We start from the raw sequence: 25721 nt of genomic DNA, 5'->3' as shown, positions 1-25721 counted from the left end.
ATCGTACACGCAGAGAATTATCTCAGTCTGCTTGGGAGAAGGACAATGTGTATGTTAAATCTCTGCAACTAATACATCAAGAAACCAGGCCCAATAAATCATGCTGGATTTGTGGACAAGGTCCACACAGTCTAAAATATGGGTATCCCTCTTTCCCTGATGTTATTGATCAAGCAATGTTGATGCATATTCTTAATGGTGACCAATCCTGGAATTTTACCTCCAACAGAAGGGCCAAGGTTAAAAGGGAATTAGAGAAGGCACATCTCACATCTAGAACCACACAGGGAGCTATTTGTTACCACAAAGTATTCAATAGGTCAGGTTATCATCCCTGTCGAAATTCTACTGTTATTTTGGCCTTCAAATTGAGACAATCAACTAAGTACATGCTTAATTCTCTCACTGTGAAAATAAATTGTTCTATATTCTGTAGTGACAATGTCACTCTCACTCAGAACTCCATTGACAGCTGTCAAACCAATTCGAGTTTGTATCACTGGTTCTCTGCTCAGAATACCACTTTGCGCTCCTGGATTGGATCAGGTGAATCCGGGGGTGGGGGATGTTATTGTAGTAATGCCCGTCTTTGCAGGAACAGTTCATGCAATTTCTCTACTCAGTATAAATCTGAACTAAGTTCAAGTCTCAAATGCCCCACCAGAATCAGATCAGATTTGGATACTATTGGTTGTGTGGAACATGGGCCACCAAAATTGTACCCTGCAATCACACTGCCCCTTGTTGTTATCTGTGTTTCATCCTTCCCACTTTCTACGTATCTGGGGAGAAACCGAAGAGGTCTGACCATTACCACCAGTACAGCCCGTATTGCAGCTGGGGTTCTTATACCCAGTCTGGGTGTTCTGGATCTCTATTCTAAGTTAAGTGGTCTTATGGCAGACATTGATGGTGCCCTTAATCCGACAAGCGATGCTATCATCCGTTTGACTAATGAACAAGAGCAACTCCGCACAGTAATATTACAGAACATAATGGCTCTTGATTATCTGCTAGCCTAACAGGGAGGTGTTTGTAAACTTGTAGGACAGAAGTGCTGTGCCTATATTGAGGATGAGTCTGGCGCTATTAATCAATACATGAATAAGCTCCAGGAGATCCAGGCTAGGATGCGTCAAGAATCTCCAGGTTTGAGTTTAGACTGGATGTGAGGACTCACAAGTTGGATTGGAGAATTGGGTATGAAAATTCTCTATGGTTTTATTGTAGTGATTAGCATAATCACAGCAATTTTTTTTCCAACTTTGTATTTTATTCATTTTTCAGACATACAGCAGTTATAAAACATTATAGCATGGGTCAACTTTTTTGCTATATGTACTGCCACCTCAACTCACAAATAAACACACTACACAGACTCAGGGGGCGGGGGGGAGACACTACTGGTTCCGCCATGAACCTCGGCCTCTCCAGACCTCTCAAACTCCTCGTGCGAATCACAGCAATTTTTATTATCTTTCACTGTGCTAAGTGCGCAATGCTCTCATTTGTCTCAAAGACAACTTCAGTTTCATCTCCCGCTATGTACAGGCATACCCCGCATTAACGTACGCAATGGGACCGGAGCATATATGTAAAGCGAAAATGTACTTACAATTAAGCAGTCCCTTTTTCCCACTTATCGATGCATGTACTGTACTGCAATCGTAATATACGTGCATAACTGATGTAAATAACGCATTTGTAACGGGCTCTATAGTCTCCCCGCTTGCGCACAGCTTCGGTACTGGTAGGGAGCCAGTATTGCTGTTCAGGATGTGCCGACAGGCGCATGCGCGAGCTGCCGTTTGCCTATTGGGCGATATGTCCTTACTCGCGAGTGTACTTAAAGTGAGTGTCCTTAAACCGGGGTATGCTTGTATTCGACTTACAATACATATGTGGACAGGGACAGAATATATGACACTATTGTTCCTTACAAATCTCTAGTCATACAGAAGAGTAATAAGTAAGGGTATTGTTCCTTAGAGAACAAAAGGAGGGAGTTGTTAGGAACAGTGGGCCAGAAGCTGCTTTGTGTAAAATCATCCATTTTGTCTGTAACTGGCCTGCTAAAATCATGTAGTCAGCCTTTTGCTGAAATATTATTTCCCATATATTCAGTTTCTGCCAAGATGCATTTTTTTTCTCTTTACTCAGCTTTTTGCTGAGATACATTATTCTATGCTGTCAGCTTACTGCTGTTTTAATCAAGTAAGCCATAGACTAGTTGTCTGGGAAAGGCAAAAATGTACCTTACATAGTTGCTAATTCAAGGTTGTTTTGTAACATGGACAATGAAAGGGCTATGTATTCTAGACAGTGCCTGTCTTGGGAGAATTACGCCCCAAGATCATTCCACTATGTTACGCCTATGTTACGCCTCTAATCAATATCTTCTTTTTCCTGCATAAAAGTCATTACCCTATGAGTAATAAACTGAGACAAAGGATTTGAAACCTGGCTTGTGTTTCGTTTCATTTCTTTGGTTTCCCGGGCTCGTACGTCTTATCTGATCAGAGCGGCCAGTGTCAGGACGTGCTAAATCTTCCCGGGAAAGTCTGTAAGGTGCAGTGCTGTGTGTGTATTCAGTCACAGGCCTCAAGCCCTTCTCCAATTGACAGGGCTGTTTCTCTTACACACATTTATCCACATTAAGCGGTTTTCCACATTAAGCGTTTTAGACTGTTGTTCTTCAGAAAGGGCGTAACGTGAATAATTTGCAGTGTATTTCAGCAAAAGCCATGGAATTTTCAGGATAGTTGCGGGCAGTGTAACGTATGTCTTCTGCCAAGTTTGAAGGCAATTGTATAATGTTTTGCCACATTAATCCACGCTAAACACGTCCATATGAAGTATTTTGCCCTTCTTAAAGTGCTTGATGTAAATAATTTGCAGTGTGTGTTAGCAAACACCTTGACATTTTCAGGATAGTTATGGGCAGTATATAGCACATCATGTGCCAAGTGTTAAGTTAATCGGGTTATGTTTTGACACTTTAATTCACATTAAGCACTTTACATTAAGCATTTTCCACTTTCAGAAAGTGCTTAATGTACATAATTTGCAGTGCATGTTATGAAAAGCCATGACATTTTCAGGATAGCTTGGGGGAGCGCAAAGCATGTACTGTGCAAAGTTTGACTGCAATTGGTGTATGTCTTGGCACATTTATCCACATTAAGCATTTTAGTCTGTCTCAGCCTCTCAGGCTCCTGTGTGTAAGGAAGCTCAGAACAGCACTGGGATAATGTGCACAGGTCACACAAGGGAGGGGAAGGGAGGAGGAGGAAAGCACTTACCCAATAACACAGGCTGAAGATCTCTGTGCAGCAGGGGGTGGGCAATGTGAGGGGGGCACAGGAAAAGGGACTTAGAGGCTGCAGAGCCTATTCCTCAGTGTGTCCCCCCCCCCTCAGTGCCTGAGATGTGCACTTTATCCCCTCCTCACTGTGTCTGTGCTGTGTGTAGTGACGTCTGGTTATAGGGCGCTCTGGCCTCCCCTCTTCCCTCTCTATGGTCCCGCTGCTGCAGCCGGATGTCCTGGTGTGTGAGGTTTGATTCCGGCAGGAAACACTGACCCTGAGCACAGACTGTCCCACATCCTGAGGGGGGAATCCAGGTCACTCCCACAGGGAAGGACTGAGAGATCACAGGGGCTCCCCCACCCTCTATAGGAAGTACACACACAGTGAGGGGGGGATAAAGTGCACATCTCAGGCACTGAGGGGGGGACACACTGAGGAATAGGCTCTGCAGCCTCTAAGTCCCTTTTCCTGTGCCCCCCTCACATTGCCCACCCCCTGCTGCACAGAGATCTTCAGCCTGTGTTATTGGGTAAGTGCTTTCCTCCTCCCTTCCCCTCCCTTGTGTGACCTGTGCACATTATCCCAGTGCTGCTCTGAGCTTCCTTACACACAGGAGCCTGAGAGGCTGAGCCTCTGATAGTGAGGGGGAGCCTCTGGCACTGGGGGGGTTACTCCTCCTGGTATCACAGGGACTGGGAGATAATGGGGGTTATTTTACATTGGGAATTAACATTAGGAATCAGTGAGGATAAGATTGGGAAAGTTATTAAATAGAGTTAGAAAGTAATTAGATTGAGGGAGTATTGGTTGGAGTTTAACTCCTTCATTACCACAGGGCCAGCATCCTGTGTGTGTTATGGGCTATAGCTTCTCTGTGTGAGGCTGACACGTTTGCCTGGGGACAGTCCTGGTCTGACAGTATGTTCTGATGTCCCAAATGTCTGCTGCATTCTCATGTCCTAGTTTTAAAGAACATGGTGTGGGGGGGGGGGGGGGGAGGTCTGTGCAGAGCTGGAGATGTAGAAGTGAGACACAGAGCCCTCTTCCCTCCCCCAATCTGCAGTGCAGAAGTACAGCTGAGGGAGAGCTAGGTGACCCCAGGCATAGAGGTGGGTGCTGTGTCTGGGTCTCTGTGTATGCGCCGCCATATAGAAGCCCAAGCATGTGGTAGCCTCACGTCTGTAGCATACAAGGGGTTAACCCCTCATTTTCTAAATGGGGCAAATACACAAAGATAACAGAACGGTACAAGATCCGGTGATACAGAACTATTAGCTGTAGGAATCCATGAAACATGGTTTGTAGTAACAGGAGGGAGAGGGAGGAGGGGATATGATGCCTTTTATTGGACCAACAAGTAGTTGAAATGTTACAAGCTTTCTAACCTCTCAGGATCCTTCATCAGGTCTGTCAGAAATACAGAAATATAATATAGTGTGTAACCGGGTTCACCCCCTGGCCCCCCTTACCTCCGTTGCAGCTGCGGGGGAGGCTACCGGGGCACGCGCTGGTGCCGCCGAAGTGGTGGGCGGACCCGACGGGAAGTAGGGACCCCATCGGCAGGCTGTGCGAGTGTTGAGGCTGGCGATCCGGTTGACGGAGCTCCGCGGCGGGACGCCGGTAGTCCGCCGCCATCTTAGATTGCCTGCGCATGAGCAGGTAGCAAATTGCACATGCGCAATAGAAAAGGTTGCGGTGGCCATTTTAGAATAAGGCTTCTGTGACGATCGAGACCGTAAATAGTGTTGGGACTGAAGGGGTTAATGTGTAAACTGTGTGCAATAACTTGCATTCCCCGTTACCATCTGTATTTGTCCCAGATTGCAGCTGAATTTCTCAGCTGCAATGCGTTTTAACCCGTGTGTCCCCTAAATCATCTTGGGAAGGAAAGGGTTAACTGTATTGTATAATCCAGAGAATGGAGGGGAAAGAGACAGAAAATGGAGGAGAGACAGAGAAAGGGGGGAGAGAGAGTGAGACAGAATGGAGGGGAGAGAGAGACGAGAATAGGGGGTGGGGGGAGAGAGAATGGGGGGGGGAGCATGGAGGGTAGAGAGAGAATGGGGGGGAAGAGCCGAGAATGGGGGGGAGAGAGAGCCGAGAATGGGGGGGGGGGAAGAGAGAGAATGGGGGGGGAGAGAGAATGGGGGAAGACACAGAGAATGGGTGGATTGAGACAGAATGGGGGGGATTGAGACAGAGAATGGAGGGGAGAGACAGAGAGAATGGGGGGGGGAAAGAAACAGAAAATGGAGGAGAGACAGAGAATGGGGGAGGGGAGAGAGACAAAGAATGGGGGAGAGAGATAGAGACAAAGAATAGGGAGAGAGACACAGAGAATGGGGGGGGAGAGACAGAATGGGGGGGAGAGACAGAAAATGGAGGAGAGACAGAAGGGGAGGGGGAGAGGAGGGGGGAAAGAGGGAGAGAATGGGGAGAGAGGGAGAGAATGTGGGGAGAGAGGGGAGGAGAGAGGGAGAGGGGGGGAAGAGGGAGAGAATTGGGAGAGAGAGCAAGGGAATGGGAGGAGAGGGGGGATAGAGAGAGAATGAGGGGGGAGTGTAAGGAATCCACTACTGGCTTTGACAATAGCCTTACAGAATCATGCAGTTGCAAGCTTCCCCTGGCAATCAAAGGCACATGTGCTGCCTCTCAATTGCAGCTTCTGTCCTGTGCTACATCATTGGAGGAATACTCACACACCCTCCTCCTGTGATTGGATCTCCGCCCTTTATATTCTAGGCGTTGGCACTGAACCAGCGCCGAGCATAATTATTCCTACCTCTATGTTACTGTCTCTGCCACAAACCACCCCAGGCCTCTCTCCTAGCGTTCTTACCTTCCAAGTTCCTGAGTATCCAGAGGCCTGGTCCTGGACGTCTGTGCTGAAGCGTTGTTGCCAGCACTGGCCTGCTGCTATCTCCTTGCAGTGGCCTACCCTGGACGTCTGTGCTGAAGCGTTGATGCCAGCACTGGTACTGCTGCATTCCCTCCTAGCAGTGGCTACCCTTCCTTTCCTGCGGCCTGCTGCTATCTCCTTGCAGTGGCCTGCCCTGGACGTCTGTGCTGAAGCGTTGATGCCAGCACTGGCCTGCTGCTATTCTCCTGCAGTGGCCTACCCGGGACGTCTGTGCTGAAGCGTGTTGCCAGCACCGGTACCTGCTGCATTCCCTCCTAGCAGTGGCTACCCTTCCTTTCCTGCGGCTTGCTGCGATCCTCTTGCAGTGACCTGCCTTGGACTTCTGCGCTGAAGCGTTGGTTCTTCCCGACGCTGCCCTGCGGTGAACTTCGGCCAGCCTGCTGTCTCCTCCTGCTGAGATCGGCGTCATGGGCCGAGGCCGCTCCTCGCGCAGAAGCCACCCCCGCGCTCACGCTCCTAAGCTGAAGCGGGGAAATCCTGACTACCTGTTGCCGAACTCCTGCTTCCATAACGACGATGCTGCCTTCTCCAATCCTGACCCTGCGATGTACGACTACGAACTGCGCACTCCGGATCAGTCTGCGTGGACTCAGGTCGGTGATTATATAACCCCACCTCAGCCCCGCGGTCCGGTCCCGGTTTGTGGCGAGCATCGGCGTAACAGTATGCTCGGCCCCACAAAACCGGACCGCGCCGTGGCGGGGGTTGGTAAATTTTTTACTGTACCTATGTCCCAGGCTGCGGACCAGTCCCTGTTTGGAAGACCATACCTGTTTGAGAGACTGCCTCCGCCTGAGAGTGAGTTCTTATATAAAGGTTTAACCCCTCTGGAAAGACTGTGTCGTAAAGAACTCCTTACTAGATCTCAGCAATTTAAAGAGGAAAGAAAGACTCAACAGGCCCTGTCCTCCCAGATGCACCTTGCTAATTCCACCCCAGATCGAAAGACTCTAGATCAGATTCTAGATGCCGCCCGTGTGTTATACCAAGATTTTGACCTAATCTTAAGTGAGCGGGACCCTTTTCTCGCTGCCTACGCACTTTCTAATCACAATTTCTATGCTGCCAGTCCTGTTACTAAACCTGTGGGGTTACCACCCTCTCATAAGAAAGGCCAAACCATCTCCCTGTCACTCCCCGCTAAGGAAGAAGCTGCCACGGTCCCTAGTCCTGAGTTAACCTCCCTGGGTTCTGTCCCCGAGGTTCTTTCTGTCTTAACCCCTGCTAGTCAGGCCTATGAGTCCCTCACCGTAAATCCCTGCATCCCCCAGGTCAGTGTATCTCTCCCAGCACCAGAAAATGAATCCTGTTTGCCCTCTCGTTCTAAACCAGAATTTCTAAGCTCTGTTCCCGAGGTTATTTCTGTTTTAACCCCTGCTAGTCTGCTCTGTGAGGTCCCCATAGTTAACCCTTGTATCCCGCAGACTAAGCTGAGGTCTCTAGGGCAAGAAGCTGAAAACCCTATGTCCCCACTCTCTGAGATTAGTGTATCTTTTCCTGATTCTCAGCTACAGCCTAACTTTACCCTTGAGGTTTTTTCTATGTTAACCCCTGCAGGTCAGCCCTGTGAGCCTCCCTTGGTAAATCCCTGTAGTCCGCCAGTCAAGGACACCTCCTTAGCCTCAGAGGATGAACCCCTTATGTCCCCTGATTCAGCTAAAATTCTCGGGGTTACGCCCCCTGAACTTTCGGCAATAATACTGGCTCCAGTTAAAAGTATTCTGGAGCCGTTTGTTTCTCTAAGCCTGTTCACAGAATCCCTACTCCTAGGTATTTCTCTGACCCCGTCTGTTACTCAGAGAGCTGAGACCCCTGCTTCTGAGCATAGACCCCTTTTCGTGGAATCTGTTGTCGTTTCTGATGTCCCAGACACTCTTTCCCAAATACCCACTTCAGAGACCAGCACAGTCGTGGTTGCCCCACTTGCACTGTCTGTGGTCTCCTTTTCTCAAATCCTAGGGTTTAAAGTGAACAGTACATATTATGTCCCTTTCCAAGTGACCCCTTCTGAGATCAGCATATCTGCTGTTGCACCCTTAGTACTATTACAGTCTGGGTTCCCCGTTTTGAAGGATCAAGTTTTCAAGTGTAAAACTCCCTTTGTTCCTGATTTTGTAAACCTGCAGTCCCTTCTCACTGTAGTTAAAGGTTCTCAAGCAGCCGCTGAGTTAAGCTCTGCCGCTGTAAAGTCTTCTGTTGTAGAGGCAATCTTGCCTAGCTTACTTCTGTCAGTCCTTTCTGTGATGCCTATCACCTTTACTAAAATTTCTGTTTTGCAAGGCATTTCTCCTACTAAGTCTGTGATACCTGCAATTCCTTTCATTGGTTCCAAAAACCCTGTCACTAAGTTTCCCATGGAGTCTGATGCCCTCACTAGGGATTCTCTGGGACCCAATTCTGAAACAAGTGCAATGTTCTCTGATTTCATTACTAGCAAGTTCTCCCTTGTTTCTATTGGAAAGTCTACCCCAGTTTCTCTCACGGATCATGCCATAGCCTCCGGGATCATTAAAAATGACTTTAAGTCTGGGATGCCCACTCCTGTAATAATACTGTTTCACGCTGATTCGCCCACAGTATTCGGGGTATCCACTACTGACTGTATGTCTACTACCACAAACTCAGGGTTATCGCATTTGGAACTTTCCTTTTTTTCAAAAAATTCCGTCTTTAAGATGGACGTATATTTCTCTGTGTCTTCCACAATACTTGGGGTACTTGCTATTGACTGTCCTGTCCCAAGACTAGGGTTACCTCTCAAGAAGGTGCCTGGAGCTACCGATGTTAAAAACCCTATGTTTAAAACAGTAACAATTTGCATTGCTTCTCCCATAGTATCATGTGAAACCTGGGTACCTGGGACCTCCACTCCGAAGCCAAGCTTTAGTTCTCTGTCTTCTTTCTCTGTGTTGGAGGTACCCAGCTTTAACCCCAAGACTTTTTTCCCTAAGGCTGATGCACCGTTTAACCGCCTGCCTTTTTTTTTGGATAAGATCTGTTTTCTCACCTTTCAAACAGACTCCTTACACGCAGGTCTCTGTGCGGTGCCCAAAGTGCCCTTTCTGGATGGCATTTGGCCTTTCTCTAAGACGAAGATACCCTTACTGGACCTCGTCGCTTTACCTGAAGCGTCCGTCCCTATTCTCTATGGGTCCATTATGGGTATAGACATGCTTATTATGTCCTTTACCAAGGCCACAATTTCGGAGTTGATTCTCTCTAAAGATCACAAACCAAAGGAAGCGGATCCTTCTTCAACTGCCAGTACCATGACCAAGGGTTGCATACACACTGCTACAGACTCTTGCAAATTGCCTAGTATAGCAACCCTGTTTTGTATCAAAAGTACCGCTGCTATAGTGTGTAGTGTACCCTCCCGCCCCATTCCCTCGCTAACCATCACCCGGAATTCCTTGGAAGCTAAAGACTTTCTCAACTTCCTCCATGCTGATTTCACTAAAGACATTGCCTTCTCTGAAGATCCCTCTGCTAATTTTGTCCGACAATCTGTGTCCTGTGTCCCGTACTCTTGGACTATTACTATGCACCGGACACCTGGCTACTGTCCTTCTGATGTTCCCATTCCGGAGCCCTCAGGTCCCATTGTCCATGTACCAAGAACTGCAGTGCCACCGCTGTCTTTTATGGCACTCGCCAATGTACACCTGGATTGTGGACCTAATTCTCGCCGTAGACACTTCAGGAACAACTCAATGTCTCCCAGACCTATGAATGGTCCTGTCCACCCAGGCTTCTCACCCAGTGGTGAGGGTACTGTAAGGAATCCCAACAAACTATGGGCTTTCAACGCCTCCTCTCGCCTAAGGAGGTTTAGGAACAATTCCATGTCCCCCAAATCTGTGATGGTTCCTGTTCGTCCAGAGGTCTCACCTGAAGGGGGGGATACTGTAAGGAATCCACTACTGGCTTTGACAATAGCCTTACAGAATCATGCAGTTGCAAGCTTCCCCTGGCAATCAAAGGCACATGTGCTGCCTCTCAATTGCAGCTTCTGTCCTGTGCTACATCATTGGAGGAATACTCACACACCCTCCTCCTGTGATTGGATCTCCGCCCTTTATATTCTAGGCGTTGGCACTGAACCAGCGCCGAGCATAATTATTCCTACCTCTATGTTACTGTCTCTGCCACAAACCACCCCAGGCCTCTCTCCTAGCGTTCTTACCTTCCAAGTTCCTGAGTATCCAGAGGCCTGGTCCTGGACGTCTGTGCTGAAGCGTTGTTGCCAGCACTGGCCTGCTGCTATCTCCTTGCAGTGGCCTACCCTGGACGTCTGTGCTGAAGCGTTGATGCCAGCACTGGTACTGCTGCATTCCCTCCTAGCAGTGGCTACCCTTCCTTTCCTGCGGCCTGCTGCTATCTCCTTGCAGTGGCCTGCCCTGGACGTCTGTGCTGAAGCGTTGATGCCAGCACTGGCCTGCTGCTATTCTCCTGCAGTGGCCTACCCGGGACGTCTGTGCTGAAGCGTGTTGCCAGCACCGGTACCTGCTGCATTCCCTCCTAGCAGTGGCTACCCTTCCTTTCCTGCGGCTTGCTGCGATCCTCTTGCAGTGACCTGCCTTGGACTTCTGCGCTGAAGCGTTGGTTCTTCCCGACGCTGCCCTGCGGTGAACTTCGGCCAGCCTGCTGTCTCCTCCTGCTGAGATCGGCGTCATGGGCCGAGGCCGCTCCTCGCGCAGAAGCCACCCCCGCGCTCACGCTCCTAAGCTGAAGCGGGGAAATCCTGACTACCTGTTGCCGAACTCCTGCTTCCATAACGACGATGCTGCCTTCTCCAATCCTGACCCTGCGATGTACGACTACGAACTGCGCACTCCGGATCAGTCTGCGTGGACTCAGGTCGGTGATTATATAACCCCACCTCAGCCCCGCGGTCCGGTCCCGGTTTGTGGCGAGCATCGGCGTAACAGGGAGAGAGAGAATGAGGGGAGGGAGAGAGAGAATGGGGGGGGAGGGGGAGAGAGAGAGACAGGGAAGGGTGGAATGAGAATGTAAGGGTGGGGAGAACGAGAATAGAGGGATATGGGGGGAGGGAGAGAGAAAGGGGTGTGTGTGAAAGAAGGGGGGACAGAGCGGGGTAGAGAGACAAAGGAGAAGGGGCGCAGTTGGTGATATCATTTGTTTTATAAAAAAAAATTTTTCATGTGTCCCGGTTTTTACTTTTGTAAATCTGGTCACCCTAATCAAGGGGAGAGGAAAAACAAAAGGCGCAAACCACTGACCACAATGCTTAAATTACTAAACACTAATAAGATTGTAATGCAATGAAAGTCCAATCTGTAGAATCCTGGATTGAGTGGGATCTATAAATGAGAAGATAGCCAGATATGGTGAAGTATTTATGTATTATTGACACACAATGTAAGCACGGGTCTTACTTACGAAATCATAGATAAAAATGAGCATGTCAGGATAAAATCCTTGTCTGGAACTATAATACGGGAACTGTTAGCCGCAGGATCAACTCCAAAGGCCGCCGTCTGCGTCCGACGTCTGTATATGCAGATCTCCTCGGCTGGAAATTTCACGATGTCAGTGTGATGACGCTCCGCTTACACTTCAGATATACAGAAGCTCCTCTGTGGGTAAAATCGTTCGGCAATGCCGTTAATAGCAGTTTGTAAATTCCAATTGCCTTGAATAAGGCATATACTCCAGCAAGATAGTAAAATCCATGGGACAAGACTACCGTAGCCCTAGGCGTTTAGTCTAAAAATACTTTATCAAAGGGTGTGATACCTTGAGATCCCACTCAATCCAGGATTCTACAGATTGGACTATCATTGCACTGCATCTTTATTAGTGTTTAGTAACTTAAGCATTGTGGTTAGTGGTTTGCGCCTTTTGTTTTTCCTCTCCCCTTGAGAGATATATATATATAATCTATATCTATTTCTATCTATATCGGAACTGTGTGTTTATTTCCTTTACATTGTGGCAGCATCCACAGATACATATTAATACTGTTTGTTAGATATATTTGTGCACATCTTTCTCTTGTATGTATGTCTTTATATAGGGCCATTAATATACATAGCGCTTCACATTAGTAATACACATTATTATTATTAATACACATTAGTAATACACGTGACAATCGTATAAATTGGGGAGAGAGGCTGGAACTAGCGCGAAGGGGGAGAGAGGCTGGAACTAGCGCACGCAGGAGCTATCTGTTTTTTAGGGGGCGGTACACTCCTGAGGAAGCCACACACCCTTTTTTGGCGAAACGCGTAGAGTGGTAGCCGCCCAGAGAGGAGAGAGAAGAGAGGAGAAATTTACTGACAGATACTCACAGAACCGCGACCGGAAGTGACGTATCGGGACGGAGCGGAAGTGACGCATCGTTGTGCGAGTGAAGCTGAAACATCCATCAGAGAGGCTGTATCCCAGTGAAGAACTCCACAGTGCCTGCGGGCAGCTGCTATGGGAAGGTGATCGACCCACAGAAGAGGGAACCCACGAGGGGAGAGAGACCTGGATCAATGCGCCCACCGCTGGAGGTACAAAGTCCCTGAGAGTGGTGGTCCACACCAAGTCACACCGGAGGAGGCGGGTGAGCCTGAAGTGTAAACCAAATAATCTTCTCTCTTTGACCACAATGATTGTGGTACATGCCTGAAATACTTGTTTTTATTGTAAGTGTTCATTTTTAAACCCCATAAAGTCTAGTTTTTTTATATCATACTGGTCTGCACTATGGTTTGTATTTCTTTTACATACACTTTGCTGCGGAGCTGAGAGCTGGAGATCCTATCACCTGGTGGGAATACCTGCACAGCAGAGACCATTGAGTGTCAAAACCGCTTGATTTTGACTTACATCTTGTAAGTAGACATCACATATGAGCCAAGAAAGAACGCAGAATTTATATCACTTGAATTTTATTGTCTGCACTTAGATTGTTTTTCTTGTTTTATGTTCTTTTCCCTTCATGCTCCCCCTGGATTACAACTGGAATCGTATAAATAACAAATAGTACAAATAACAGATCATGGGAATAAGTGCTAATGGTACGCCTAGATCTAGACATGGGATTAGGTATAGCAAGCCGAACACCTGGAGATTCCCAAACTACATGAGACAGCAAAGATTTTGTAAATTGTCTAAAGGGAGCATGGGAGATATTCGAGAATACAAACTAGGAACAAAGACGAACCCCATACTTTTTGGGAAACATCAAAAGCAGTAATTAGGAGCGATATCATGGCATATGTCTCTAGAAGGAAGAAACAGGCAACCCAGGAATTCTGCAAAGCAAGTAAAGAACTTAGCAAGGCATTTAGAGAATTCAAAACAGACCCAACATCTCAAAATAAAGAAAGATATAACCAGAAAAAATCTATATGTGAGGTGTGGCTAGAGAAAAAAGAACTGGAAAAAAATCAATAAAAGAAGCCAAATTTTTCAGACACGTGAACGAGACGGGAAGGCTCCTGGGAAATCTTATGAGAAACTATAGGTCAACTAAACCCATTACTATAATATATGATAGGACAGAAATAACCACAGAGGCAAAAATAAATGAGGTGTTCAAAGAATACTATAGCACACTGTATAGAGAAGGTGAGGTAAACCTAGAAGCAAGGGAAACTTTCTTTAAAAACATTAAGATACCTAAAATAAGTCAGGAAGATATCGACAGACTAAACTCTCCAATTACTCAAAAAGAGATAAAGGACACAACCTTACAAACTGCCAGGCCCCGGGCCGGACGGGATGTCGGGGAATACTATAACATTCTGAAAGGATCTGATAGAACCATTACAACAAATATATCACACGGCACTCAAAAGATGCTACGTTCATGCATACAAGCGAAATGGCCACATTATGATAATCCACAAACAGGGGAAAGATCCCCTGAGGCCAGAATCATACAGACCAATCTCCCTGATTAACCGGGACGCCAAAATATTTACCAAAATCATGGCAGATAGGTTAGCAAACATTCTCCCGTCCTTGATACTGTGACGGTAGCTTTGAGACAGGCTATTAATAATACACCACCAAGAATATAACTGGGTTGAACTGACGAGGCTTAGATATGATAAAATATAATTTATTCCTTGAAAAAGGTGAACACAGCAGATTATACAAATAACAGGCAAAATATGGATACTTAAAGGTTAGGACAAGAAAGCCATCAGGATACAGGATGGGCCATTTCTTCCATAATTCAGTTTCAGATGTTGACATCACAGCAATACATGCAGATCATGAAGCACATGAAGGAACATTTGACTCTGACTTAAATATCATGTCAAACTCATCTCTTAACCCTAGATGCTGAGTTGGCTAGAAAAAATCTCTTTGAAGCAGATTTTGGCTTCCATTGTAAGTGTGAAGTATCACACTTAAAAACACTCAGTTCCTGCCCCCAGTATAAACAATCAGGGCAGTTACCTTTTTGATCACTGGCCTATGCTAATTCTGGCAGGATGCTCTCCCTGCCCTATTCGCATAGTAGATGGGGGAATACATTTTCAGAACAGATCCATAATCCCATATACACTGTAAATAACTTCATAACTTCAGTTCAGTAGTACTCACTGGCACACGAGACATATTAATACATTCCGGCACGCATGACGCTCCCAATGAGACTAAATATTACCGTGTAGTACTAAAATTAAGAGAGATATTAATATCTGGCTCTTAGTATCTGTTAAACCCCAGGTGTCTGTAATCATTATTTGCGGCTCGGTCCCCCGGTTACGCATATGTAGCTCTTAGCATGTTCAGCCGAGGACATCTCATAATATTCTTATATTTAATAAGGTCACTCATTCTGAGATCTCCTTGCGTAACCGCACCCCTGGCCCCCATCAAGAAATCCTTTGAAGCAGGGACCCCTGGGTAGGGGACATTTGTCACCGGTGTTAGATTTCACACCCAATGCCCCAGACCTCCTGTCCTAGCTGTTTCCCAGCAATATATATTAACATACACACAACCCCCTCTGTACCTTTTCACACCCAAACGTCAATCAAGCCTTTTGAAGACCAGATATTTCTGAAAAGACACACCACATTTGTATTTTCCTAAACTGTAGCTCATTAACCCCTTAAGCCCCAATGTGTGTGTGGTGCAGACACTGGCCCAGAAACAATACATTTATACAGGGGAATAAACAGTTGGATGGCTGAAGCAAGGCAAAACACATTACTGGACCCCAGTCCAGTTAACCCCTTGCTTCCCAGGTGAGAGTACAGGGTGGCCCAATGGGGTGTAACCCCTTTAATCCCGGGCCAAATCCCCTCTCTCTTGACAGATACATCCTGATCAATCGTGATTTGTCAAGGGACGATCCGCGGTTAAAAATATCAGCAAAGTTTTAGCGGCAATAGAATGGGTCAGACTACATAAAATAGGGAATACGGCCCTAGTGACTATTGATGCTGAAAGGGCATTTGACAACATAATGTGGAACCATGTGTTCTTCGTGCTTGAAAAATTTGGACTAAGGGGAAACATTATCAACATGATAAAGGCAATGTACAATACTCCAAAGGCTAGAATAATAGCAGCAGGTCATCTATCAGACCCATTCCAATTATATAGAGGGACACGACAAGGATGTCCATTGTCACCCCTGCTTTTTAATCTAGCAATAGAACCTCTGGCAATATACCTGAGGCAAATGGAGGAATTTAAGGGAATCATGATACATAAAACAGAACTGAAACTGTCAATGTTTGCAGATGACATACTAATGTTTATGACTAACACTGATGAATCAATCAAAAAGGTACTACAGCAAATAGAGACATTTGGGTCGTTTGCCAGCTTTAAAATAAATATATCTAAAACAGAAATGATGTATATTAAAGAACCCCCTGACACAAAGGAACCCTATAACTTCCCAGTAAAAGTAACGAAAAAGCCTTCAAACCAATCATTAAAAAAATAGTGCAAGAACTAAAAAACTGGACGACACTACCCCTGTCACTATTTGGGAGGGCAAGCGCGATCAAAAAGATGTCGTTTTTTCCAGACTACTATATCCCATGCAGACTCTTCCTATGCTCCTCAAGCATGTGGATATAACTGAAGTAAATAGAGCAATGAGGCATCAATCTACCGAATATCAGGAACTATAATAGAGCAAGCATAATTAGACATGTCGGAGACTGGATAAAAGATACCAACCATTACTCCTCCCTAGAACTAGAAAAAGAGTTCTCACCTGAGACCTCCATGAGAGAGCTAATCCACACAAAATGAAGAGACATCCAAGTAACCCAAAGAAATAATATTCTAATCAGACAACATAACAACGTGGAAAACGTTCAGGAAAAAGTTTAAACTCTCCTATACCAATCCAAGACAACCCCAAATTTATACCAGGGTATACCCAACCATCATTCCAAGTCTGGAAAAAAAAGGCATCAGGTGCCTAGAACATGTGATCAACACAGACAAATAGGAATACATGACATTCCAAGAGTTTGCACAAAAATGGGACATTCCCCAAAATTTAATGCACGCCTTTTCATACACACAGCTAATTAGCTTTTGCAAAAAAATTGACGAACCACAAAACAAAAGTACTAAAAAAACAACACAATAGATGAATACTTTAACTCGAAAAACCAGGAAAGAAGCAAACTTTCAGAACTATACAGAACTATAAGAGATCAGGATATGGGGACCACACATGCCAACACACTCAGGGCATGGCAAAAAGACTTCTCAGAAATACAAAACATGTGTAACCCATATTTACCCCCCCACCCCCCGGTCGCAGACTGGACCCCTAGGGTGTAGTGAGGGCTGGCTACGTGTACTATGGTGGTGCGTACCTGTGAGGAACAGGAGGGCCTGAGTCACCTGCGATGGTATTGGGGATAACCGGGACTGGCTTCTGGGGTATATGCCTTCATCTTTAGTGGTGGTGGTGCAGCGCGTCCATCTCTGGTAAGCCCTTAAGTAGTAGGGTGAAATCCTTTCAGAGAGCCTGGGTTTATGGCTCTTTATTCTGGTGCCCTCTGCATGCGTTTCTTCTGTTGACCTCTGAAGACGCTGCATCCCACTTCATACACCATATGTGACGGAGCGGCCTGTAGGCAAGGTCAGGTATGATTCCACACATGTAATTTTTAGGTAAACCATAATAGGAGTGGTTTTATTTGCCACAAAAACAACTAAAACATTGGGGCTACTGCCCCTCTAAGGCAAAACCTAAATCCTAAAACCAACCTGCTGGTCCGGCGTCTCTGGTTTCTCCAGCTGCAGGCTTTCAGGTCAAGCTGCTCCCAGGAAGTCTCTTGCCCTTCTTTGTGCGCCATCTTCTCTGCTATGTGGGGCTTTGAGTTCCCCACTGTTGTCAGGCAAAATCCTCTGGTCAGCATGCCTGGATCACTGCGTGGGGGAGCTCTCTTGTCTGTGATCCTCTCATAGAGCCTCCAACAGGGACACTGACCGGTTCTCATTTCATGCCTTTTGTCTCCTGTTCAATCAGGAGTTACCATCTCACCAGCCGGAAACCCGACAGCTAGTTCAGTCTCCTGCCCTGTAAAGGGAGTTTAACTTATTGACTCCCTTACAAACCGGTGTTATATTCTGTGTTTAAAGCTGTGACCATGCAGCAAACTTAAGCCTATGGGGAACCATGTTAAAAATGGTTTTGAAGCAAAAGGTGACACTGTGTGCACATTTGCATGTCATTTCCCAGAATCCCTTGCTGCAGTGGAAGTGCTTTGTGCTGGGTGATAATTAGGAAAGGCGGGGTTGCAGACCTGTCTAAGACATGCAAATGAGCATACAGGAATATTTCCATTTGCTATATGCTTTGCTGTGGAGGGTTTTTGTCACTTTTTTTACCCACCATAACTTAACTACCGGTAATTGTGTGTGTGTGTGTGTGTGTGTGTGTGTGTGTATATATGTATATATATATATATATAACACATAACACAGGCATACCCCGCATTAACGTACGCAATGGGACCGGAGCATGTATGTAAAGCGAAAATGTACTTGAAGTGAAGCACTACCTTTTCCCACTTATCGATGCATGTACTGTACTGCAATCGTTATATACGTGCATAACTGATGTAAATAACGCATTTGTAACAGGCTCTATAGTCTCCCTGCTTGCGCACAGCTTCGGTACAGGTAGGGAGCCGGTATTGCTGTTCAGGACGTGATGACAGGCGCATGCGTGAGCTGCCATTTGCCTATTGGGCGATATGTACTTACTCGCGAGTGTACTTAAAGTGAGTGTACTTAAAGCGGGGTATGCCTGTATATATATATATATATACATATACATACATACATATGTGTATATACACATATATATATATATATATATATATATATATATATGTATTTATATATATGTGTGTGTGTGTGTGTGTGTGTGTGTGTGTGTGTGTGTGTGTATATATATATATATATATATATATATATAACAATCCTGTTAAAGGACAGGCAGTGTGTGCTCATTTGCATGTCATTTCCCAGAATCCCGTCCTACAGTGGAAGCACTGTATGCTAAATGATAATGGTGAAAAGCAGGTTTGCAGACTTGTGCTCGCAATATATATTGTGTGTGTGTGTCTATATATATATATATATATATATATATATATATATATATATATATATATATACATATATATATATATATATATATATATATATATATACATACATACATACATACATACATACATACACACACACACACACACACACACACACACACACACACACACACACACATACATACATACATACATATGTATATACACATATATGTATGTATGTATATATACAGGCATACCCCGCTTTAAGTACACTCACTTTAGGTACACTCGCGAGTAAGTACATATCGCCCAATAGGCAAATGGCAGCTCACGCATGCGCCTGTCATCACGTCCTGAACAGCAATACCGGCACCCTACCTGTACCGAAGCTGTGCGCAAGCAGGGAGACTATAGAGCCTGTTACAAATGCGTTATTTACATCAGTTATGCACGTATATAACGATTGCAGTACAGTACATGCATCGATAAGTGGGAAAAAGGTAGTGCTTCACTTTAAGTACATTTTCACTTTACATACATGCTTCAGTCCCATTGCGTACGCTAATGCACTTCCACTGCATATATATATACGACTGTATAGTGGGTTAACTGACTTTGCATCTCCCAAGTCCTTGCTTAAAAGCTGTGTTTAAAGCAGCATGCATTGACTAAGGGTTGCTCATGTAATGTGAGCATGAGATAAAAAGTGGCACTGTGTGCTCATTCGCATGTCATTTCCCAGAATCCCTTGCTGCAGTGGAAGTGCTGTTTGCTGGGTGATAATGGTGAAAGACAGGGTTGCAGACCTGTCTGAGACATGCAAATGAATATGCAGGAATATTTACAGTTGCTATATATATATTTATATATATATATATATATATATATATATATATATATATATATATATATATATATATATATATATATATATGTATGTGTGACAGAGTCACTGTCTCAGGCTGGAATGGAGGTTATGTGTACCTTCTAGCACTCAACCAGTTAACCTTCCAGCACCTGCAGCCTAATTAAGCAGGGTTCCTGAAAGACTGCAGGTTTTAAAAGATACAGGAAGCTGTGAGATACAGAGCCAGACCCAGGAAGCCAGAGAGACTGGCCGGTTTTCCCTCAGAGAAGGAGCTACCAAAGGCTGGTTAAAGAAGTTTGCAGATTGTGAAAGAAGCTGCTAAGAGAGCCGTGCTGAAGCAGTGTGAGAGAAGCTGCTGAGAGAGCCGTGCTGAAGCAGTGTGAGAGAAGCTGCTGAAAGAGCTGTGCTGAAGCAGAGACATTGCCAGATGGACTAAGATAAGCAAAACCCTTTCTATTATTTACAAAGACTGTGCTGTTACTGTATTGCCCATGCCAGGGCATGTTTTGGGCTGACAACCGGCTTAGCTGGCGGCCCTGATAGTAAGGGACTGAAGAAGTCAGTAAGCTCCCTGACAGGGATAGGCGTTTATTTATGTTTTATTTTAATTTTGTTTTCTTAAAGGGACGGTGGACCTGCGAATACGTTACTTAAACCCCTATAAATAAACCCCACATAAATCGAAGTACTGTGTTTTCAGCCTCTTTTGGGATCAAAGGACCTCAACGTGATGTGGTTGTCACATATGGTGGAGTTTAATGCGGGCAGTCCCTAAGGTACCATGCAGCGGAAACTGGGGTTGAAGAGAAATGCAAGGATTTAAAATGGCCGCCCAACGGAAGTGAAAAGCAAGCAAAGTTTGTCCCAATGTGTATGACCATTTATGCTACAGCATGCACAGAGAATGTATGTAGTGTGGATGCAATAGCACCTAGAGGCCAGAAGATTGAAAGGTACTGAATTCATGCAGAAAACTAAATTTTTCTGAAGAAAAGTGGAAATTACAGCTAGCAAGTGCTGAGTGTAAAGTTTGCCCCGTGGTGTATGAAAGGATTGCTGTGTAAAGCTAATGCCTTTTGCTGAAGTGAGTGAAGTTGCAGCTAGCAAGAGCGGTGTATAGAGATAACGCCATAAGCAAAGTGCTGAGTGTCAGAATTTCCCTGCTGGGGTTTTAAAATGGCCGACGTGAAATGTTTGTTTTGCAATGTACGTACTCATACAAAACAGTGTCCCTTTAGGCCCTACGATGATGATGACGATGACGACGACTCATACCAGATAAATTTAGTATGCTGGGCCTGTCGTGGGGTAGGTCACATGGAAGATGTGTGTCCCCAAATTTTCAAAGACAAACAGCTGCAAAAGCAAACAAGGCCCTGTGAGTACAAGCAAGATGTGGAAGCTGATACCAGTGAGTGTGTGCCCATTAATACTGATGTCTCTGGAGCTAATAAATCAAAAAGAAAGAAGAAGAAAAAGAAAACTGTTCCTCAAGTCACAGAAGAAGTGACCGAGCCACTTGAACCGGCGCTGTCAGGACATGCGTCAGAGAGGCGCCGAGATGTGCTGCAGACCGGAGTGATGGGCAGAATTGTCATGGGACAAAGGAAAAGGAGGAGCAAAGGGATGCTGAATCCTTGATCCAGGATAAAGAGGCTTTAATTTTTGCACTCCAAGCTGTCCGCCATGATTATGAAGTCCTGTGGCCGGGATTGATGAAGGAGCGAGAAGTGAACGATGAGTTACAGTGGTGTATACTCTCAGCTTTACAAGAGTATGCGGCTTTGAAGCAAACAGAGTGTCTCTTACGGAGTGAGTTGGAGGAGGTGACGACTGGCCTGGAAAATGCCAACGCCTCAATTGCTACTATGGAGGAAAAGCAGAACAAATTGAACAAAGTGATTGCTAACCTCAAACAGAAATACAGGAAGGCTCTACAAGAGGTTCACGCTCTCAGCACAGAGGTGGAACACTCACACCAAGAGGGCCACAGTCTAAACACAGAGCTGGGTTTGTTGAAGGAAACCCATGAGAATGCCCTGAGGGATTTGAAGACTGTAATGAAAGAGAATGTAAGTCTGACACAGAAAAATTCCGTCTTGACTGATCAAATCAGTAAAGGTGATGAGAAGCTTCACCAAGCAGGAAAGGTGGAGAAGCAATTGATCCAGGAAAAGTTAGAATGCAGAGAGGATGCAACGTGTCTCCCTGGAGCAGCACACACAAGCAGCACACCTATGGCAGAGCCAGCTGCAAGAGCTATGTGCAAGTCTACAAGTTGCCAAGGAGAAGCAACGAGTGCTAAAGAAACGGCTGAGTACCCAGTGTGTCCCCATAGAGCAGCATGAGGAGCTGATAGCCACGCTGTGTGCCTCGAGCATCGCTGGGGGTGGAGCTTAGAAGCCAGGTGACTATGTATGAGAGGGAGCGCGAGAAGGTCCAGAGACTGGAACAAGAGCTGGAGAAGCAGAGAGGCAACTCGATCTCAATGAGTCAGTATGCCAAGGAGAAAGAAGCCTGGAAAACAGAAGCAGCGGCGATCCTGGCGACAAACACTGCAGAGCTCCAAAAGATGAAGGCTGCACTGACGCAAACTCGGAGCAAGCACCGGGAAGAAGTGAAGGCCCTGAGAGGAGACTTGCAGGATCAAATTGAAGAGCTGCAAACGCAGGTTGCTGAGTGCAAGATACAGCTCGTCGAGAGGTGGGAGGTGTCCGTCCGTCAGATGAGGTGCCTGACATTACGCTATGAAACGGAGATGGCTGATATATACAAGCGGCTGGACCACATGGCCAATGAGGGGGCCCAGCTGCAGCTGGAGCTGGATAAGGTCAGGGAGGAGCACCAGCAGCTACAGGTCAAGAATAGAGAAAAGGTAACAGAGTAAACCTGGCTCTGAATCAGCTGACAGATCTGGAATCGCGACTCAACTTCAAAGAAGCTGAACTAGCAGCCTGTAACGGATCCGCACCTTAGTTTGCGGTTTGCCTTGCCTTACAGACCTGTGCAGCCCTGGAACACTGCTCCTGATCTTTGCTGCAGCTCCACCCTGGGTTCACTCATTGAGACAATGCTGTCACACGCCCCTTCAGCTATTGGTTCACTGACCTTTAAAGACACCTTTCCCACAATGCTTCCCTGCCGAGCATAACCCTTCCTGGTTGTCACAAGTGTTCTGCCACAAGGCCTAAGGCTTGGCTCTGTTGTGTACTAATCTCTCTAGTTCTATTCCTTGTTCATGCAGAGGTCTGTTCCTGTCTCCTGTGCTGAAGCGGAGTACTCTTCATGTTAACTTCAGATCCCTGTTTCCTGAGGTCGGCTGCTAGTCGCACGCAGCGGCCTGTTCCTGTCTCCTGTGCTGAAGCAGACGTCTCTCCAGTGTTGACTTCAGCTCCCTGTTTCCTGAGCTCTGCTATCCTTCCACAGCAAAAGCCTATCTACCGGTACCTGGGGTCGCTGCTCATTCTCCATAGCAGAGGCCGTGTCCTGGTTCCTGTGCTGAAGCGGAGGTCATTCCAGTGTTCACTTCAGCTCCTGGTCTCCTGAGGCTTGCTGTCCCTTCTCTGTAGAGCCTATCTATTTGGTTCCTGGGGCCTGCTGCTCATTCTCCATAGCAGAGGCTGTGTCCTGGTTCCTGTGCTGAAGCGGAGCACCTCCCGTGTATTCTTCAGCTTCCTGTTTCCTGTGTTCTGCTGCCCTACCCTTAGCAGAGGCCAGTCTACGAGTCCTGAGGTCTGTAGCTCTCTCTCTCCTTGCACAGGCCGCTCTGGACTCTTGCGCTGAAGCACTGGTTTACCAGTGCTGCCTGGCGGTGTGCCCACTCCGGTCTGCCTACCCTTTCCTGAGACCAGTACCATGGGCCATGGTTGCCTCACGCGCAGAACCCACGCCCGCGCTTACGCTCCTAAGCTGAGGCGGGGAACTTCTGATTACCTGTTGCCGAACTCCTGCTTGAATAACGTTTACCCTGATCTCCAGTCCTGACCATGCCTTGTCCACTGATGATGCTACCTTCTCCAGTCCCGACCCTGCTACGTATGACTACGAACTGCGCAATCCGGATCAGCCTGCGCGGTCTAAGGTCGGTGCTTATACAACCCCACCTCAGCCACGCGGTCCGAACCAGGTTTGTGGCGAGCACAACCGTGACACAGCCGCACTGAGTGGGAAAAGACATACAAAAGGACTGCTTCAAAACTTAAGGAAGGACCTTGAGTCTGAGTGTGCAGGCCGCAAGATGACAGAGAAGCAAAAGCGCGACCTGAGGGAGGAGCTCGAGGCTCTTTAGACTGAGCAGGATGCTATGTTGGACTCTAAGGCTGCCATGCAGGAGGTTCCTCAGCTGAAGTTGGAGAAAGCGGTTACTACCCTAAGACAGACACTTGGGTCACAGAAGCAGTCCATGGAAAAGAGGGCGGTAGAGATAAAGCAAGTGAGGCGCACCAGGAAGCATGACTGCCATACCGTTGCAGTGTTACTTACAGTCTACTTTCCACAAGGAACGGAATGGGAAGACCAAGGTGCGATCTAGTAGCACAGTAAGAAGCCAGTTGTACTATGGGACCCAAAGTGGATTCCTTGCAAGGAAGGTAGCCGCTGTGAAGAGACAGTCGAGAATGGGACTAAAGAGTGTCCATGTTCGTAAAATGAGAAAGACCTCACAGTTTGTCCAGCAACACTCCCAACGGAGTAAGTTAAGGGGACAAGAAAGACAAGCCCAAGCCTGCGAGTCTGCCGACTGTAATAGAGAGGCATCATGGGGTGCACTTGGGGTTAATAAGACCCCCACCCAAATTGAAGTTCTGAAGATAAATGATGTGAAACCCAACACTAAAGGTATGCTGATGGGAAAAGGTCCAAAAGCCATCACCACTGAAGCGGAGTTGCTGTCTTCACGAGAAAAGGCCAAACAGGCACTGGCGAGTGAATGCCATGAGCCAACTGAGGGTCAAGGCACTTCTACAGGATAAGGGAGACTCTGAGCACAAGAGCAAGAAGGCAGAGATAGCTGATAGACAGCAGGATGCTCGGGAACATTTGAAAAAAGGGACACAACAAAGGCGGAGCTTCAACCCTAGACTCAGGCCGGCACAAGATAAAGAGGTAGCGAAGGACCAGTCTGCAGGCCCAGAAGGCCTGGTAATTGTCCCAGAGGGAAGATTTTTCAATTGGAAGACTAGGAAATGGAAAGAGAGGACGTCTTTGTGGGTGCACGATAATTGTGCACTAGTCGCAGACCCCAGTAGGAATGAGCTGGAGGGGAGGATATGTGACAGAGTCACTGTCTCAGTAGGCTGGAATGTAGGATATGTGCACCTTCCAGCACTCAACAAGTTAACCTTCCAGCACCTGCAGCCTAATAAAGCAGGATTCCTGAAAGCCTGCAGGTTAAAAAGATACAGGAAGCTGTGAGACACAGAGCCAGACCCAGAAAGCCAGAGAGGCAGTGAGAGAGACAGACCGGTTTTCCCTCAGAGAAGGCGGGAGGCAGAAGGGGCTCCGCAGCTACCAAAGGCTGTTAAAGAAGTTGGCAGATTGTGAGAGAAGCTGCTGACAGAGCCGTGCTGAAGCAGTGTGAGAGAAGCTACTGAGAGAGCTGTGCTGAAATAGTGTGAGAAGCTCCTGAGAGAGCCGTGCTGAAGCAGGGACATTACCAGATGGACTAAGATAAGCAAAACGCTTTCTATTATTTACAAAGACTGTGCTGTTACTGTATTGCCCATGCCAGGGCATGTTTTGGGCTGACAACTGGCTTAGCTGGGGGCCCTGATAGTAAGGGACTGATGAAGTCATTAAGCTCCCTGACAGGTATAGGCGTTTATTTATGTTTTATTTTAATTTGGTTTTCTTAAAGGGATGGTGGACCTGTGAATATGTTACTTAAACCCCTATAAATAAACCCCACGTAAATAGAAGTACTGTGTTTCCGGCCTTATTTGGGATCAAAGGGACCTCAACGTGATGTGGTTGTCACTATATATATATATATATCTATATAGATATATATATCTATATAGATATATAGATATATATATATAGATACGTTCCACAGATATAACACAGAATAG

At 46.3% G+C, this 25721-nt stretch overlaps 2 protein-coding genes across 5 annotated transcripts in view; one reads left to right on the top strand and one right to left on the bottom strand.

Annotated features, from left to right (window-relative positions):
* The window catches only part of LOC142488440 (uncharacterized), a 55182-nt gene extending 51684 nt beyond the window's left edge, over positions 1–3498 (bottom strand). The window contains exon 1 of the mRNA XM_075588954.1: positions 3303–3498. The gene's annotated coding sequence lies outside the window, so the exon portion shown is untranslated. The remainder of the gene's footprint in view (positions 1–3302) is intronic.
* A 92-nt stretch (positions 3499–3590) lies between these two features.
* LOC142488431 (uncharacterized) overlaps positions 3591–25721 on the top strand; it is a 245337-nt gene continuing 223206 nt past the window's right edge. For 3 of the 4 annotated variants that reach the window (XM_075588936.1, XM_075588938.1, XM_075588935.1), the window contains exon 1: positions 3591–3837. The gene's annotated coding sequence lies outside the window, so the exon portion shown is untranslated. The remainder of the gene's footprint in view (positions 3838–25721) is intronic. The other variant, XM_075588937.1, reaches the window with a different exon arrangement.

Source organism: Ascaphus truei, chromosome 2 (genome assembly GCF_040206685.1).
Source record: "Ascaphus truei isolate aAscTru1 chromosome 2, aAscTru1.hap1, whole genome shotgun sequence".
Lineage (NCBI taxonomy): Eukaryota > Metazoa > Chordata > Amphibia > Anura > Ascaphidae > Ascaphus > Ascaphus truei.
Note: the sequence above shows the minus strand (reverse complement) of the source record. Positions and strands in the feature narration are given on the sequence as shown.